Source organism: Apostichopus japonicus, chromosome 17 (genome assembly GCF_037975245.1).
Source record: "Apostichopus japonicus isolate 1M-3 chromosome 17, ASM3797524v1, whole genome shotgun sequence".
Taxonomy (NCBI): Eukaryota; Metazoa; Echinodermata; class Holothuroidea; order Aspidochirotida; family Stichopodidae; genus Apostichopus; species Apostichopus japonicus.
The window spans coordinates 21,710,344-21,728,347 of record NC_092577.1 but is presented as its reverse complement, the minus strand read 5'-3'; the positions used below and the strand labels follow the sequence as shown (position 1 = coordinate 21,728,347).

General features: G+C 36.5%; 1 long non-coding RNA gene across 2 annotated transcripts; it reads right to left on the bottom strand.

Moving 5' to 3' along the window:
- Positions 1–735: 735 nt before the first annotated feature.
- On the bottom strand, positions 736–17,976 carry LOC139954841 (uncharacterized). 2 transcript variants are annotated; one of them, XR_011788206.1, is made up of 5 exons: positions 14,542–17,976; positions 13,632–13,719; positions 12,263–12,337; positions 11,687–11,728; positions 736–2,194 (listed from the first exon to the last, which is right to left on the bottom strand). It is a non-coding gene; the product is annotated as an uncharacterized lncRNA (long non-coding RNA). The 2 variants fall into 2 exon arrangements; XR_011788207.1 differs by having other exon boundaries at positions 14,836–17,976.
- Positions 17,977–18,004: the final 28 nt, after the last annotated feature.

The following is an 18,004-nucleotide window of genomic DNA, read 5'->3' as shown; positions in this document are numbered from 1 at the left end:
TAATCGGCGGAGCTGCATGTTGGAACGTGGCGCTATCACAATTGGAAAGAGTCTAAACAAATCAGTTAATTGTTGACGCATGTAAGCAAACATTTAAGCTAGAAACTGCTGTTTTGCGGTGCCTGGCTAAAGTCGGGCCGCACTCCCCACCCCTTACATCAGCCCCTCCCCCTCTCACAATGGGTACTGAAATAATTTCTTACAAAATATATTTTATTACTTTGCACCCCTCCCATTAGACTCCACTTCCAGGACACATTTCCCTCAGGGCTGTATTTACCAATCACCTCGATAATTTATTACTTACCTGCCCCTTTAAAAGGCCCATTGAAATGTGTAATAACCGAGTGTGTTTTGGGGCGTACCTTTTACATCTGTTTCCTGTGACGTGAGTAAAACAGAAATCCTGTCCTGATTCTACCTACCAAGATATGGACACTGGTACACCTCACATTGTTAACTCCTCAGCATATATAGGACAATCAGAATGCCCCCAATCGTGCTTTTATAACTGGTCACCGACATAAAAATTTATTACCCTCAATTATGTTATTTCTTTTATTTTGTAAATTTGTAGATCTCAAAATAAATAATGTCTATATATAGATGCAACCTACAATGCCTAGCTGGGAAGTGCAATTACCAAGGGTGGCGGAACCGGGGGGGGGGGCACGGGCACGTGCCCCCCCCCCCCCCCACTTTTCCTCCGGTTAAAAATGTGCCCTTTTTCTACATAACAAGAGCCCAAGGGCACTGCGGTTCCTTGCCCCGGGGTACATGACAATAAACAGAATTTTATCATAGCAAGATTGGGCTGAAATAGTCCAAGTTAAATTGTGGTCCTACTTGTACCCATATTAAGTAACCAACATAGCCAACACATTTGTGATCACAAATTGTGATCGGATTTTTGATCGGGAAGGCACTTTTGAGATCTGAATGTGGTGTCGAAAATGTAAGAAATATAAAGTCACGTCCAAGCGGGTCGGTCAACAGATCTGATAACATTTGTGACCTGAGATCACATGACTGTTAAGTTTGAAAATGTTCTACCACCCCATTTACAAGTTGTCCCAAAATATCAACCGTCTCACACCTTGGCACTGGAAGTTAATGCATTAAATGTCTAAAAATTCACTTTGAACTGGTATACATAACTTCACACACAAAGGTCACCCGGAGGTCAACCAATTGACATTTTTGATCAGTGAAATGTGAATACAACATCAGAACTATAAAACTTAAAAAAAATTTTCTTTGCCCATTTTCTCCCAACAGACTTGTTTTTCAACTTTAATTGACCTTTGGTGACTTTGGATCACATGACCGTTAACTTTGAAAGTATTCCCCTATACTATTCGCAACTTGTCCCAAAATATCAACCATGTCACACCTTCGCACTGGGAGTTATTGCATTAAATGCTCGAAAGTAACTTGTGTCAAATTACTGAAAAAAGACAAATACTCAGATATCTCAAATACATGGATATTGTTTATTTGTTTCAAATACTACATATAAACTGTACTGTTGTTATATAAAATATATGAACTTAAACTACACAACTATTTACAACATTATATAAAAGGAAAGAGACCATGTAGTGTTGATTGAGGTTTAATGGCAGTAAATGATTATGACTATTTGTTTTAAAATAAATATTGTTGTAATGTAAGCCCCACCACTACCCCGCCTGCTATCCATCCCCTCATTTCTTCCATGAACCATAAAAAGCTTGATATATTGTATTAACATATACTGCTTTCCTAACTAAACTTGGTTTTGGACAATTCTGCCAAAAAATGTAGACCAGAAATGAATAAATTATTAGGAACACTTAAAATCTGAAAATCAAGAAGTACAGAGTACTTTTATGTTGAACATCGTTGTCAAAACTGCAGGGTCTTTACACCTTGTTTTGAGGTGGAGCTGGATGAAGACATAGAGTTAGCTGAAGTGCTGGCAGATGGTATCGTTTTTGTGATTTTGGTTATTGTGCTTCCTTGTATTCTTCACATCCTTCAGTCTGGAGCTTGTCCTCTATGGTGGCTCCTTCAAGAAAGCTGTGCGTTTTATCGGTTGGGAGGGTCAGCTATTGTAACTAATCTTTATTAAGTATGGTGAATTGTATTCTTTTTGGTCCATTTCTACGCTCACGTTTACTGAAGTTATGAGCCTAGTTTATGGCCCATGAACCTGCAATGAAAAGATTGTAGAAACAAATATTAACATGTTAATTCATTTGAATACCTGCAGTCTCTGAAAAAATAATGAGAAGTTAATGACCCTTTGTGTTTTCCATTGAATGCTCTTTTAGGTTTGCTGTAACTACGAAAAACTGGTTTCATGACAATGTACCCACATCAGTTATTATAATTCCTGATTATAATGTTATTCGTAAAGATAGGACTGGCAACGGGGTGGGCAGCTGGCCTCTATAACAAGGAGGGGGTATTTTTAAATCTGCCACGACATTAGTTGCCTATTGCCTATATGTAGAACAATTCAGGTTTCTTACGCTTGTGCAGTGGCACAGTGGGCAAGGCGTTAGACTATGGATCATTTTGGTCTGGGGGGCAGAGGTTCGAATGCACTTTCTTTGTTTACACCAAACTACAGATGCATTGTTATTTATAACTAATTTAATGTGCAAATTCAAAACGCATATTTCATCTCTTTTAATTTTTGGGAGATTCGGCTGAAAAATTGTTTAATTTTGTACACACAAACTGGGTTTACCTCTGAAATTGATGGCTCTGTTCATCACCCTCACTTTAATATACCTGGTGAGAGGCTTGTGAGAAGAGGTGTATAATTTGCACTATAATTAGTGCTGCATTGATTCACTGACATATACAACAATCAAAAAGCCCTTTTCAAGTTTGCTTTGAGTACTGGAGAAGTTATATGTTGTAAATATGATTGTCATTCATATGCATGGACTTGGATATTTGAAAGTTAACTTTCTGTTGCTTGCAAGTGAAGAATTGTTTGTGTCGCTACAAAATGCAGACCCTAATGAAACGTGATACCTTGTTGTCTTTAGCTTGATGTTGTTCTGGATTGTTAAATTTTGGTTCAAATTTGCAAGGTTAATCAAATTTGGTTGCAGTTGCATCAATATGTTCCACTTTTTAAAGAAATATAAAAGTTTCTTCAAGTTACTTCAAAATTGGGTTCAAATTTGAGCACATAAGACATATGGTACACATATTTTGGTTTAACTTGTTGTGTTTTCATGGCAGTTTTGCAGAGAAATCCATGTTGCTTTGTGATCACTGTAATAGCTCTCAAGGACTCCACTACCAATTGTTTTACTTGTAGGAATATTTGTGTAGATATGATCTAAGCATGAGTTATAATCTGTTGTAGGAGTGAGTATGATTTGTTGGTATTTGAATGCTCTTGTGAATAAAGAGAGAAGGCTGTTTTTCTCTGGCGTGTTTTGGAGTACATCAACATTGAAATCACCAATAATCAATGTTTGTTGTGAATGATCTATGTGACTCAGAAAGTTACTCAATGCATCATGGAATTGTTGCATGGGAACCTTTTTAGACCTGTAAATTAGTGCAATTTGAATAGTTCCAGCACATGTGTCTTTGGTTGTCAGGGAGATTTCAATATTATTTGTATTCACAGTATGTTCAGTCAGTGTTGTGATATTATTCTTAGTGTAGATTACAGTGCCATATGGGGAATTTGAGACAGGAGCATGAGATGGGATGTTTTTGAATAGTGTAAATCCTTCAATGAACAGCTCATGATTTGGTATTGCTTCTGATATATGGCATTCAGTGAAAAGTAGAATATCAGCAGATGTGATTGTGCTGTCATGAATTATGTCAGAAATGTGTCTCTTCAGTGATCTTACATTTTGATGAATGATGGTAGTGCTGTCCGTACTTTCAAATGCATGGCTGCATATTTTCAATGATCGTATGGATCGTAGGTTTTCTACTTCCTTGACAACATTTCGATCGACATTAATTTTGTCTGGATTAAGTTCAAGAATGTATAATCCATTTATGGAAGTCACTCTACTTAATGCAACATAGTGGATGTGACATTGTGATCTAGCACCTGACATATCAACAACTATCTCTTTCATTGTATCTCCTTGACATCTATGGACTGTCTTTGCAGATGCTGGTCTGAGGGGAAATTGTTTCCGCATAACTTCTGCATTTTTGTTGCGACCAATCCTGAACTGTCGACTACTTCTTGATATTGGTGTCCATGTTGAAGCAAGCTTTGAATGATACAGTTCTCCTTTAGAGTGTCGACATGCTTTACCTACAGTAATGTCATCGAACTGTACCCATATAGTGTGAATGTTCTGATCATGTACATTCTCTATATACTTGATGATACCAGTAGCACCATTTATCATTCCATCTTCGACTGAAACATTGAGACAGAGGTCAACTCTTTGATCAATGCCCAACGATAGTTCAGTGAATAATCCCATTGTCTTTTGAGGATTGTTCGGTATGCAAGTCAGTATTTTCTGTTTGACTGTGTTTGGGACATCACCTACGACAATGTCTTGAGATCTAATTCTGAGCTTTAGAGTGTCTAGTTTGGAAAAAACTTCATCATTGTGTGCATTCACTCTTAGGTTTGTCTGATAAACATGTGTAACATTTCATGGAACATTGTCGACTGTAAACTGTCTAGTGTTCAGCAGCTTCAAATCATCATCTGTTTGTCTATTTTCTCTTAGTCGGTTCAAAAGTTGAGCAAAACTCTGGTCATCTTTTTGTCGCATGATTTCAGTTAGTTCAAAGGCCATAAAATGATCTCTCCATAAATTAGATGCAAGTGGACCATAATCATGAGTTAGATCATTAAATATCCATCCATCAAACACTGGCTTGAGTTGAAAGAGATCACCAACAGCAATAATGCTAACACCTCCAAATATTTTCTTGCTACCCATAATTTGTTGCAGTCTTTTATCTATGTATGTAAACATCCCATTACCAACCATAGATATTTCATCAATGAAAATGATTTTCAAATTTCGGAACTTCACTCGAAGTGAGTTTAACTTGTCTGATGTTAATGCCTTGTAATGAAATCCTTGACTAGCTGGAATGAGTAGAGCACTGTGAATGGTACTGCCTTCGATACCATATGCTGCTTTGCCTGTTGGTGCCATTAGAAGAATGTGAGTATCATCTGGATCACTTCCAGGCTGGCTAGAATAGTATTTCAAAAGTGCATTGTACAGAGCTTTCAATACTTGAGATTTTCCTACACCAGCTCCGCCAGTAAGAAATGTGTACAGTGGTTCTTGTTTTGTTTTGCACCAATGCAGTACATAGTAGAAAAAGTCTCTGCTTTTTATTGAGGCTGCGTACTAGAGTTCTATATTCTGAATCTGGCAAGCGAGGTTTTTGCAATTCTTCTATGTTTGCACTATTGACTGCAATCCCAATGTCTTGTCCAATATCATACAATTCAGGTGATTCATTGGAAGGGATTTTCACTTGTTGTTTATCCTTTTCGTCTCGATGAGCCTTTTCCGTATGTTCTGTATTTGGTGCAATCTCATCATACATCTCAGGGTCTTCATTTTCAATATCATCAATTGCCTGGTCAATTATATCTCCACTGTGGTTATATTCTGCTTCCTTGTCTTTAATCTTGGATTCAACCTGAAGGTATCGTTCTTGGTACGTATCACATGACTCTATGATATTATTCTCAGATCTCCAAGGAAAAAACAACATCAGTTGCTCTCTGTAGTACTTTTCTGCATCATTTTCCTTGTTAAACCGAACATATCTGATGATCTTGGCTTTGTTTCTTTTTCTAAAGTTTAATGCACCAACTGTATAGCATTTCACCTCACCAGTATCCTGCATATCATGGCCATCAGCATTATCATGTGATTCATAGTCTTGGGCAATGCTGTCTTTGTTCAATTTGATAGAAGGGTCATCATCATTTTCATCTAATTCATAATCATTATTAGTACTCTCATTGCTCTTGTTGTCACTAGTGATATCGAACCAAGCTGCAAAGTCTGCAAGGCAATAATGTTGTAGTGCTTTAGGTCGGGCAGCATACTTCCTGATAAGTGCCATACATTCAATATCTGTAGAGTAATCTGGCAACTGTTGAATATATTCCAATGGTTTGATCAGGATTGTTCGATCTTCTAATGGTGAGGTATTTATAAACACAAACTGCCTGGAGGCTTTTCTGAGTGACATTTGTAATACCAAATACACTGCTTCTTGAGCACTCATTTCAACATGATTAAGGAATTTGTTTCCAATGTGTCGTACTTGCTGTTTGATGTCCATGTTCCCTTCTCTTGCTTCTGATGTTGCACGTTGCATAAGGTTACTCATACCTCTTTGTCCTTTGCTAATGTAAGATACAATGTACATGGCACATGCATATGGGTCCAGCACATATTGAATATCCATATTAGCTCTCCAAGTTTCTAGCAAGCCTTTATTGTAACCATTAATCCTGACTTCAGATGGTGATCTTTTGAGAAAGATTTTGTCTGATGTTATTGATGAACGTATAGCAAGAATGTAATCTCTTTCTGTGCTTCCCAACTTTGTCAACATATCTTCAAATGTGTCAGTAATGTCTTCAGCAAGTTTCAAATCATCCAAGTAAGCCTTTATGCACTTGTACAGTTCTGTAGTTTTGTCATTGCCTTTAACTTCTAACGGTGTTAAAATCATGGTTCTAGACATTGGTGGGATAGGAAACCCAAAGCGGCAAACACCTTGTCTCTTTTTCCTGCATGTCTTTGCATGGCTGTGAGATTGCAAGTTAACAGTTTGGTTGACTGTGTCAGGTATGTTACATGTGACATATTGATCAACAAATGATGCTACTTCTGTAGGAGCTGCATTTCCATATAAAGGTGCATCTTTGACCCAAACGAGCATGTGAATGTGTGGGGAACCTCTCTGTTGGAACTCAACTCTGTAGAAATGATCAATGATCTCACCAATTGGATGATATGAACTATACAGGAAATTATTCAAGAACCTACGAAACATGTAATCAAAGTGACGTGCACATGTGACAGGGTCACTCTGGATAAGGTCAGATTTCTCATTCCAATTCATGTTTAAAAGTTCTTCATCTGTGAAATGTTTGTTTTTGATTGTTCTTCCAAGGATTTTGAGTAGGTGAAGCCACCTTGTTTCAGCAGCAGAGAATGACAGAAACCATGTTGGGATTCCAAGTTGTCGAATCATTGCAAACAGTTCTTTCTTGGACCTTTCCCAATAGGGAGGGGATCCTCGTAACGTTCGGAATACTCTAAATCCTTCATCTAGGGTCAAGATTTGCTTGATACTTTCATTTGTTTTGAAATGTTGAGCAGTTAATTTCTTCCCTTGTGTTTTTTCTTTCTCATACTAAGTGTTACTTTCTGCTGTATTTGGTTTATTTGTAGCTTCTTGGTTTTGTAGAATATGTTTTGGACAGATTTGGCAAATCTTCTATCTTTGTGGCGCAGTTCCCACTTACAAATTGTGCTGTAGTGTACCTTAACTTTGTTGTCACTTCTTGGCTGTCCACCAAATAATGTTGGAAATGCAAGTATTTCAGAAAGACTGTCTTGAAATAAGCCCATAGGTCTATTTCCTTCACCTGGTGCTACGCAATAAGCAAGTTGGCTTTGTTCCTGAAATTCTCGTGTTAGCATAGTATCTGATGTACCTGTAAGTTGCATGTCATCATTTTGAGCTTCTGTCCAATCATCATCTGAATCTGGATTGTCTTCATTGTTGGTTTGAATTGAGGGAGTTGCACCTACTGGTAAGTCAGCATTCTCATTTTTGTCAGATTGTTTTTCAGGAGGTTCTATGAATTCGTGCCAATCATCATCCATCTGCTGTATCGTTTCATTCCAATTCTGATCAATTGAGACTCTTTCATCTTTGTATAATTGACTGTTTGCAACTAGCCATTTTGCAGCATCAATTACTTTATTGGGCCTGACATTTTCACTTTGAACTGAGTGCTTATAAGAAAGTTTTCTCTTAAACTTGACAGGAATAGTCATGCTTTCATTTAGCCTGCGTGGTAATAGTCTACATGTACTTGACACATCAGCTGCAACATTTACCACATTTCCTTTCAGATTCAATTGTCGCCCTCTAGGAAGTTCTCGAATTTGCATAAATGGTATACGAAGAGCTACTAATTTCTCTTCAAGAGAATGCAATTGTAATTCTTTTGGAATTGTCACAAACTTCATGTTATTGTTAAGGCTTAACGGTGGTATCTTATCAGAATTAATATATTCCTTGCAGGTACTACAAATCCACAATTTGTTGTTGATAGAAGGATTGTGTAAAGCAATGCTGAAAGTAGATTTTGCTGTTTTCTGTACAAAGCTAGTGACACTTTCTTAATACCATAACTGTTCACAACAACAGCACACATATTCTGGACCTACTGAAATAGAGTTGAGAAAGCTTTCTTGCAATTGTTGAATTGATGAAGTGTTACAGCTGGTTCTCTTGTTGTATTTGGATTTGATTTCATTACCTGCAAACTGTGGATCTGTTCTAGCTTGTGCCATACGTTCTTGATTCTTTTGTTTTTCTGGGACAGAGTAGGTGTCATTTTTGCGAATAGTGTTCATTCGTTTGATGTTTTGTATCTGTTCAATTTGAGAATATTCCAGTTTTTGTCTTTTGTCTTTCACTCTTTTGATGTTTTTTTTCCTCTCATTTTGAGAGTACTCCTCATTTTGTCTTTTGTCTTTCACTCTTTTGATGTTTTTTCCCTCTCATTTTGAGAGTACTCCTCATTTTGTCTTTTGTCTTTTATTCTTTTGATGTTTTTTTTCCTCTCATTTTGAGAATACTCCTCATTTTGTCTTTTGTCTTTCACTCTTTTGATGTTTTTTTTCCTCTCATTTTGAGTGTACTCCTCATTTTGTCTTTTGTCTTTCACTCTTTTGATGTTTTTTTTCCTCTCATTTTGAGAGTACTCCTCATTTTGTCTTTTGTCTTTCACTCTTTTGATGTTTTGTTTCTTTTCATTTTGAGAGTACTCCTCATTTTGTCTTTTGTCTTTCACTCTTTTGATGTTTTTTCCCTCTCATTTTGAGAGTACTCCTCATTTTGTCTTTTGTCTTTTATTCTTTTGATGTTTTTTTTCCTCTCATTTTGAGAATACTCCTCATTTTGTCTTTTGTCTTTCACTCTTTTGATGTTTTTTTTCCTCTCATTTTGAGTGTACTCCTCATTTTGTCTTTTGTCTTTCACTCTTTTGATGTTTTTTTTCCTCTCATTTTGAGAGTACTCCTCATTTTGTCTTTTGTCTTTCACTCTTTTGATGTTTTGTTTCTTTTCATTTTGAGAGTACTCCTCATTTTGTCTTGTGTCTTTCACTCTTTTGATGTTTTGTATCTTTTCCTTTTGAGAGTATTCCTCATTTTGTCTTGTGTCTTTCATTCGTTTCCTGTTCTGTACTTTTTCATTTTGAGAGTAGTCCGGTTGTTGTCTGATATCTTTCATTCGCTTGGTATTTCTTGTTCTTTCATTTTGAGTGTACACACAATCTGTCCTCTTGGCTTTCATTCTTTTTATATTCTTCTGAATTTGTTCTTGACAGTACATCTTGTTTTGTCTTCTAGTTCTTTGGTAAGTAATGTCTTTTTTCCTTTCTTGTTCTCTGTATGCACTGTTAGTTGCTCAAAGTTTTTGCATACGTTTAGTACTGTTGGAACAGCTACTACTGGGAGGTAATTTAGTGATGTTCACTTTCTGTTTCTGTTCATCTTTATTTTGTTGCCACAAGTTTTGTCTGTTCAGTTCTTCTTGTACACGATCTCTTGTTGTTTTTGGTTGTGCAGATTCAAGGTTCTGTGCTACAAGACAGAGATCAGTATTATTAAGTCCATACACAACATCAAAGTGACTTCTATTTGTGTTTTGTATGTAAATTGCACGTTTATTTTTATCTATTCTTTCTGAGAGACTACCACATGCTGGAAATCGTAGCCATTTCCATTCACTACCAGATACAGCATATGTATAAATGTCAGTTTGTAAAACTTTTGCAGCAGTCATTATTTCCACTTCAGTAGCCCACACTGAATCATCTGACATATGGGATGTTTGCATATAATCCTGAACAGATTTACTAGTAGATGGTAGGTCACATTCCAGAAGAGATTGCACTATCAAGCGTCTTAGGATATGATGATTATTTTCAGTCTTTGTTATTATAAATGACAAAGATCTAAAGAAACAATTCCCATCACCTACTATTCTCCAAATATTACATGGTCTTGCAGTATTAGTATACAATATTGGACTGCAAATATTTGGGAAATTTGGATAAGAACTGGTATGAATTTGTTCGTTTTTGTCTGTTATTAACTGCTTTAATATAGCAATCTTTCCATCACGCCATAAGTCATCTGGAGGAAAGAAAGTAAACGTGTCATGAGTGTGTATACTTTGCAAGTTAATATCAGTAATGTTCGATTGACCAACTGAATGTTGCTCTATTGCTTTTTCAGAGAGAGTTTCATTAGCATATGTTTGTGCCTGGCATGTTTGGTTTGAAGTTATATTTTGCTTTGATTCTCTTCTTGTCTTGTTTCGCTGTCTGTAACTCAATTTTTTTGTTCGTGACATGACAGAATATTGTGTACAATTTCCTTTCCGACAACAGTTTCTGTGGGATAGTAGTGTGTATATAGAGAGTGATTGACTGTAAATGCTGTTGTGGATTTTGGATATTTATCACAAGCATTTGATCAGAATGTGTGTTATTTTTTCTCGAATGGTTTCTTTGCAATGCTTGGAATTGAAGTACTTTTTGTATCTCTGTGAAGTTCTTGTTAATATTGTTTAGTTCTTTTTGTGTGCTTAAAATTGATTTATGTCAAAGTATTTTTTGAGTTGCTAGAAATGATTTCAAGAAGTGATAAGGATTTCTTAAAGTGGGTTTTAATTACTGTCAAGTAGTATGTGTTTAAGAATACCTTTGATATATATGTTTCAAATTTTCCTTTTATTTTTATGATTAGTTGCACTATACTTCGTTCTGATTTTCAGTAATTTTGAGCAGTTTTCCGGGTTTTTATTTGAAGTATTTTCAGTGCTTTACATATGCTTTGTTAGTAATTTGTAGCAGTTCTTTTGCTTTATTAGTACCTTTGATATATTTAGCTTTTTTTCAGTGCTTGTCAGCAATTTTTAAACATGAAGTTTGGATAATATTTGGCCTGATAAACTGCTGGTTTGATTGACCAAGTAAATTGTATAGTTATCTTAACATAAAGTGATAGCTAATAATTATCAACTTTAAACCAGTACTGTAAGCCCTGGGATGGCTTTATAGTTATCAATTTTAAACCAGTACTGTAAGCCCTGGGATGGCTTTATAGTTATCAACTTTAAACCAGTACTGTAAGCCCTGGGATGGCTTTATAAATATCAACTTTGAACCAGTATTGTAAGCCCTGGGATGGCTTTATAAATATCAACTTTGAACCAGTATTGTAAGCCCTGGGATGACTTAATGAAAATCAAGTTTGAACCAGTATTGTAAGCCCTGGGATAACTTAATGAAAATTAAGTTTGAACCAGTATTGTAAGCCCTGGGATGGCTTAATAAATATCAACTTTGAACCAGTATTGTAAGCCCTGGGATGGCTTTTAATAAGATGGAACTTACACAGAACTTCAAGCCCTTGGGTGTTGAACTGGTATAGCTCACCTGCAAAATAAAAATACAGAAAAACAAACATGTTCTCAAGAAAAAAATGACTGTGTCTAGCTTTAAGATCAGCCTACATGGGGTAGCTTACACTTCTTGTCGCTCACCCCTACTTTTTCGCACAGCATAGAAAGTGGTGCCTTCTGCCTTTCAAAGATGTAAACAGAAAACACTGAGAAAAATTAGGCCTAATATTAATGTAATGTATTTCTCCATATCTCATTAACAGACTTCAGCATACTACTGTTGGTATAAGTTACGCCTATTCCAGCCTGATTAATGTGTGGGTTATCTAACTTTAAAGTTAAGCCTATCCTAGACTACGGTACATAAATTACCCATGGGCCTAGCCAATTCTGTTCGAGTTAAGAGTGGTCTTGATAAAAATCTAACTAGGTGACAGTTATTTTCGTAAACCACGCCTGGTAATTTCTCTTACATACCATCCAACCTGAAGATTTTATTTGGCACTGAATCTCGACAATTGCAAAATACCAAGGAAACCTTAAACAACAGAAGGAAAGATATGTATACCTTGATTTGGAACAATATCGTTGACTCTGAAACTAGAACTTGAAGCTCTTGGGTGACTACTGTAATATAGCTCACCTGCAAAATACAAATAAAGGAAAATAAACATTATCTCAGAAAAATATGGCTGAGTCTGGCTTTGGGGCCAGCCAACATGGAGTAGCTTACACTTATTTTTCTGATTTTCTCCCACCTTTACTTTCCGCATACTGCTTAGATAATGGTGACTTTCTGGTTTCAAAACATGTAAACAAACAGCACTATTCTTGGACCGTTTCGATATTATTTTCATTAATGTAAATGACTGTACGTGCGGAAATTGATGAGAGGAAAGTACCAGGGGCGGAGCACAACTAAAACCTTCTTAAGACTAACAAGAGTAAGACATAGGCTAAGCCTAGATTCAATGAAGTGAACTTGAATTTTACAAACCTAGTAAAGTACTATGGCTTTTCCAAGGTCATTTGATTTCTCATCCACCTGGCTGCTAACATTAGTCAAATAACAAAATAAAAGGCCAAGGCTATTAATAAATACATTTCCTTCCCTGAATATGAATACTCCTAGTTCTAGGCCTAATCCTGAAAACGTATTCAATATGTTTCTATACCCAACATTGCTGGTTGTTTACCCCAAAATTAACATTTCTATTACTATTTTTTTTACTATGGTTGGATTCCCCATTAAATTTTGGTCCTCAATCAATTACAACAAAATTTGTAAAGGACTTTTCTGAAATGTTTGGCTGAACTGAAAGTCTGACAGTGGTACTGATCAAGTATAATTATATAGATTTACATGTTTTCAAAAATTGAAGTAAAGCAATGATCAAATGTGAAAGTAACATATTAGGTGGGATATACAGTACCTTACAAATTGAAGATACAACAAAGGCCAGGTGTAGGTTGTTAATACTACTTTGATCGATATAAAGAGGCTACAACAACTTGAACAAGTACAACTAGCCTAGCAATACTAATAAATTTGTAATAAATTGAAGAAAGTAGATCACCTTTTTCTTTGGTGAGATGGGGGTTAGATTGAGGGGTCAAGGTGTACATGCATACGTAAAGTGATCATACTCGTTTAAACGTAAGTATATTTAACCAATAGATGTTTTTTTAAAGTAACATAGAGCCAGTTTTTTTAAGTTTCATAGGCTTCATATATGTAGACCGCAGAGTGACTGTGGAGACAGTAATAATATAGTACAGTAGCCTATACAGTACTCAGTACTACTAGCCATTACTTTTAAATGAATAGTAGTGCTACTATAGTCTATACCTATGGTAACCTAGCAAACTGTAAACAGTAAAATCTTACAAAATGTTACACAATGTGACATGCTATACTAGTACTAGCCTATACATACTTGTATTTATTTTTGGTGGGAATGGTGAGAGTCTGCAAGCAAGAAACTGATCCTAGTGTAACCCTCTTTTGCTGTCATTAGCTGTAAACTATAAAGTAAAAGAGGAAGAAAGAATCCTTGATTAAGAAATCAGTCCAACATGTGTTTTAGCAAGTCACAAGTGTTTATTACTCATATCATCTTCAATGATACATCTTTACAATCCTATCTCATTCGATCTCTGATAATAATCATCTTTACTACTTTCCCATTAACAAATCTTTCAGCAAACTCTTAACACTTTCTATCATAACCCTCATTCCCTCTAACTATGCTTCCTCATCTTAACCATCATCTCATTGTCACAATAACAAATACTATACCCTCACACACACACAAACTCACACACACACCTACAGATATGCAACTCTGAATTAACCTTTACTTCCATCACCTTCCTCCTTTCCATTTCCACTAACCCTCAAATACCTGTTGAGCACACTGTAAACTTAACTAACTTTTATATATACCCAATGCATTAAACATGAATCAGAGACATATTATCCTTTCCCCTGTGCTTTCCTGCTCAAAATAGAAATCATGAGTATCATCATCTCACTTGGTACCATGGAAACATGTAAATTACTTTTAAATAACCAATCACATGTGTGAACAGATACATAACCCTTGAATAATGGATCAGTCTAACTTAATGACATATGCCAATGACATGGAGATACAGACAATACACCTCATATGCTCCCTGTGGTGGACCACAGCTTGCCTCCTGGAGTAGCATATATGTGCTAGCTCTACACTGCCTATATAATAACTCTGTACAGGTTAAAGGTCCTTAGGGTATGGCAATTACAATGGTATCTAGGGTTTCTTACCTAACTAGTATAATACAAATAATATGCAAACAACTCACCTATTAAGTAAAAGAGGAAGAAAGAATCCTTGATTAAGAAATCAGTCCAACATGTGTTATAGCAAGTCACAAGTGTTGGCCTCCTTCCTGCTGGGTTCTTCCATTTCGGATAGGTAAACAAAATTACATATAACTACAAAAATTAAATAGGGGGGGGGGCAGCTTTCCCAAGCTCCACACTAGCAATCACAAAATTAGTCTGTACTTACTATCTATTTACAATGAGTATCCAGTATTACATTACCAAAGAAAATAAAGTACGTACTTATTTGAAAATAATTAAAAGTAAGATACCTTTAAAACTGTAGCCAAGACTGTCTTCTAGTAATAGTAGTGTTGCAATACAAATCTTCTTCAAACTATAAAGTAAAGTCGCTGTAAGTCATCAAAGCTGATTGCAATATGTTTCGATCGATCCAGATAGAGTGAAAGAATGGTTTTGAATGCTGCAGGCCTGAAATGCTGTTAATTATCTGATCTGAACTCCGTGTCAAGATGGAGAAATATCCTCTGTACCATTACGCTCATGCATGCATTCTATCAGTCATCACTGCTGACAATAATCTGAAGTGAAGACTACTGCTTGACCTCTCCATGACAAAAGTTAGCAAATTGTGCAAAAGCTAAGTTCAATGTTTGGATAAAGCATGAAGTATCTCACCAGTGGTGGTATCAGCCTAAGTAAACAGGGAGGGGGAGAGATAACATAGATTATTGGGTATGTAAATATCTATTTACCTCACAATGACAAAAGTTGGCAAATTGTCCAAAAGCTGAGGTAAGGTTTGGATAAAGCATGGAGTATCACACCATTGGTGACACCAGACTAAGTAAACCGGGATCGGGGAGGGGGGACGGGGGTAACCTGGAGGCAACATAGATTCTTGAGGGTGTCAAATGTATCAATTGGACAACTTTTACATATCTAACCTCTGAAAATATTGCAATTTTAAACCTGATTAGAGAAGTAGGGTCACCCAGATGCGAGTCGACAATTGGATTACATTGAAGCAACTCCCAACCCTAACGGACAATTTGTTCTCAAGTTGTCGCAAAAATACTAGTTTTTTTATCATTAACTGACCTTTGGTGACCTTGTATCACATGACCGTTAAGTTTGAAAATATTCCCCTATACCATTTGCAACTACTCCAAAAATATCAACCTTGTCACACCTTGGAACTGGGAGTTATTGCATTAAATGTCTGAAAATTAACTTTGACCTCATATAACTTCGCACACGAAGGTCACACAGGGGTCAACCTATTGACATTTAGGATCAGAAGGTACCTTTAACATCTGAAAATAGCATCAAAACTGTAAAAAATCCACAAAACACGAAAAGGTCACCAGAGGTCAAATTGAGGTCAAGGGTCACCCAGATGCGGGTCGACAATTGGATTACATTGAAGTAACTCCCAACTCTAATGGACAATTTGTTCTCAAGTTATCGCAAAAAATACTAGTTTTTTATCATTAATTGACCTTTGGTGACCTTGTATCACATGACCGTTAAGTTTGAAAATATTCCCCTATACCATTTGCAACTTGTCCAAAAAAATCAACCTTGTCACACCTTGGCACTGGGAATTATTGCATTAAATGTCTGAAAATTAACTTTGACCTCAAATAACTTCGCACACGAAGGTCAAATGGGGGTGAACCCATTGACATTTATGATCAGAAGGTACCTTTAACATCTGAAAATAGCATCGAAACTGTAAAAATCCACAAAACACTAAAAAGGTCACCAGAGGTCAAATTGAGGTCAAGGGTCACCCAGATGCGAGTCGACAATTGGATTACATTGAAGCAACTCCCAACCCTAACAGACAATTTGTTCTCAAGTTATCGCAAAAAATACTAGTTTTTTATCATTAATTGACCTTTGGTGACCTCGGATCACATGACCGTTAACTTTGAAAATATTCCCCTATACCATTTGCAACTTGTCTCAAAATATCAACTGTGTAACACCTTGGCACTGGGAGTTATTACACTAAATGTCTGAAAATTAACTTTGACCTCATATAACTTAACATACAAAGGTCACCTTGGGTCAACTTATTGACATTTTTGATTGATGAGACCTAAATTAGAGCATCAAACTATAAAAATTCAAAAAATTTTTTCTTTGCCCATTTTCTACCCCCAAAATACTAGTTTTTGGACATTAATTGACCTTTGGTGACCTCGGATCACATGACCGTTAAGTTTGAAAATATTCCCCTATACCATTTGCAACTTGTCCAAAAATATCAACCATGTCACACCTTGGAACTGGGAGTTGTTGCATTAAATATCTGAAAATTAACTTTGACCTCGTATAACTTCGCACACGAAGGTCACACGGGTGTCAACCAATTGACATTTTTGATCGGAAGGTACCTTTGATATCCAAATCTAGCATCAAAACCAAACATTTTCTTTTTTGCTCGTTTCCTCCCAAAATAAGCACATTTTTTCTAATGTGACCTTTGACCTTTTGACCTTGGTTTCAGATGTAGTTTAATCTCCTGATTCCAAAAAACAAAACGAAAAGTCTGTACAACCATCCTAACTCTGACCGAAAAACTTTGACCCCATATAACTTCGCACATAAAGGTCACACGGGGTCAACCCATTGACATTTATGATCAGAAGGTACCTTTGACATCTGAAAATAGCATCGAAACTGTAAAAATCCAAAAAACACGAAAAGGTCACCAGAGGTCAAATTGAGGTCAAGGGTCACCCAGATGCGGGTCGACAATTGGATTACATTGAGGCAACTCCCAACCCTAACAGACATTTCGTTCTCAAGTTATTGCAAAAATACTAGTTTTTTATCATTAATTGACCTTTGGTGACCTCGGATCACATGACCGTTAAGTTTGAAAATGCTCCCCTAACCAGTTCACAACTTGTCCCAAAATATCAATCTTGTCGCACATTGGCACTGGGAGTTATTGCAGTTTTAATATTTTCGGTTTTTGGACCATAACTGACCTTTGGTGACCTTTGTGGGCACCAAAAACAATAGGGCACACCTTCTCCATATGGCGGATCTATAGTCCAAGTTTGGCCTCAATCTAACATTCCCTTAGTGAGATAGAGCATACCCAAGCAAGTGTCACAGACACACACACACACATACATACATACATACATACACACATACATACACACACACACACGCCAACCTGACTGCATAGGTTCCTTTTGCTAAAGCAAGGAACCAAAAATTGAGGTGTCTCAAGTTAGCAAGAGGCCAGGGAACCAGAATGAACACTCGGGAAGGGCCGTTTCCGGCCTTCTGGGGGTTTTTTAAAACCAAAAATTTTCTTGTACGCTCCGCGCCAACCGATGGTGGCGCTCCGCTCAGATAGTCGTGCATATAACTTTGCAAATCCTGGCTACGCCCCTATCTTTTAATGAATATCCGTGGGTAAATCTCAAAGCTATTTTGAATGGAAAAACAATT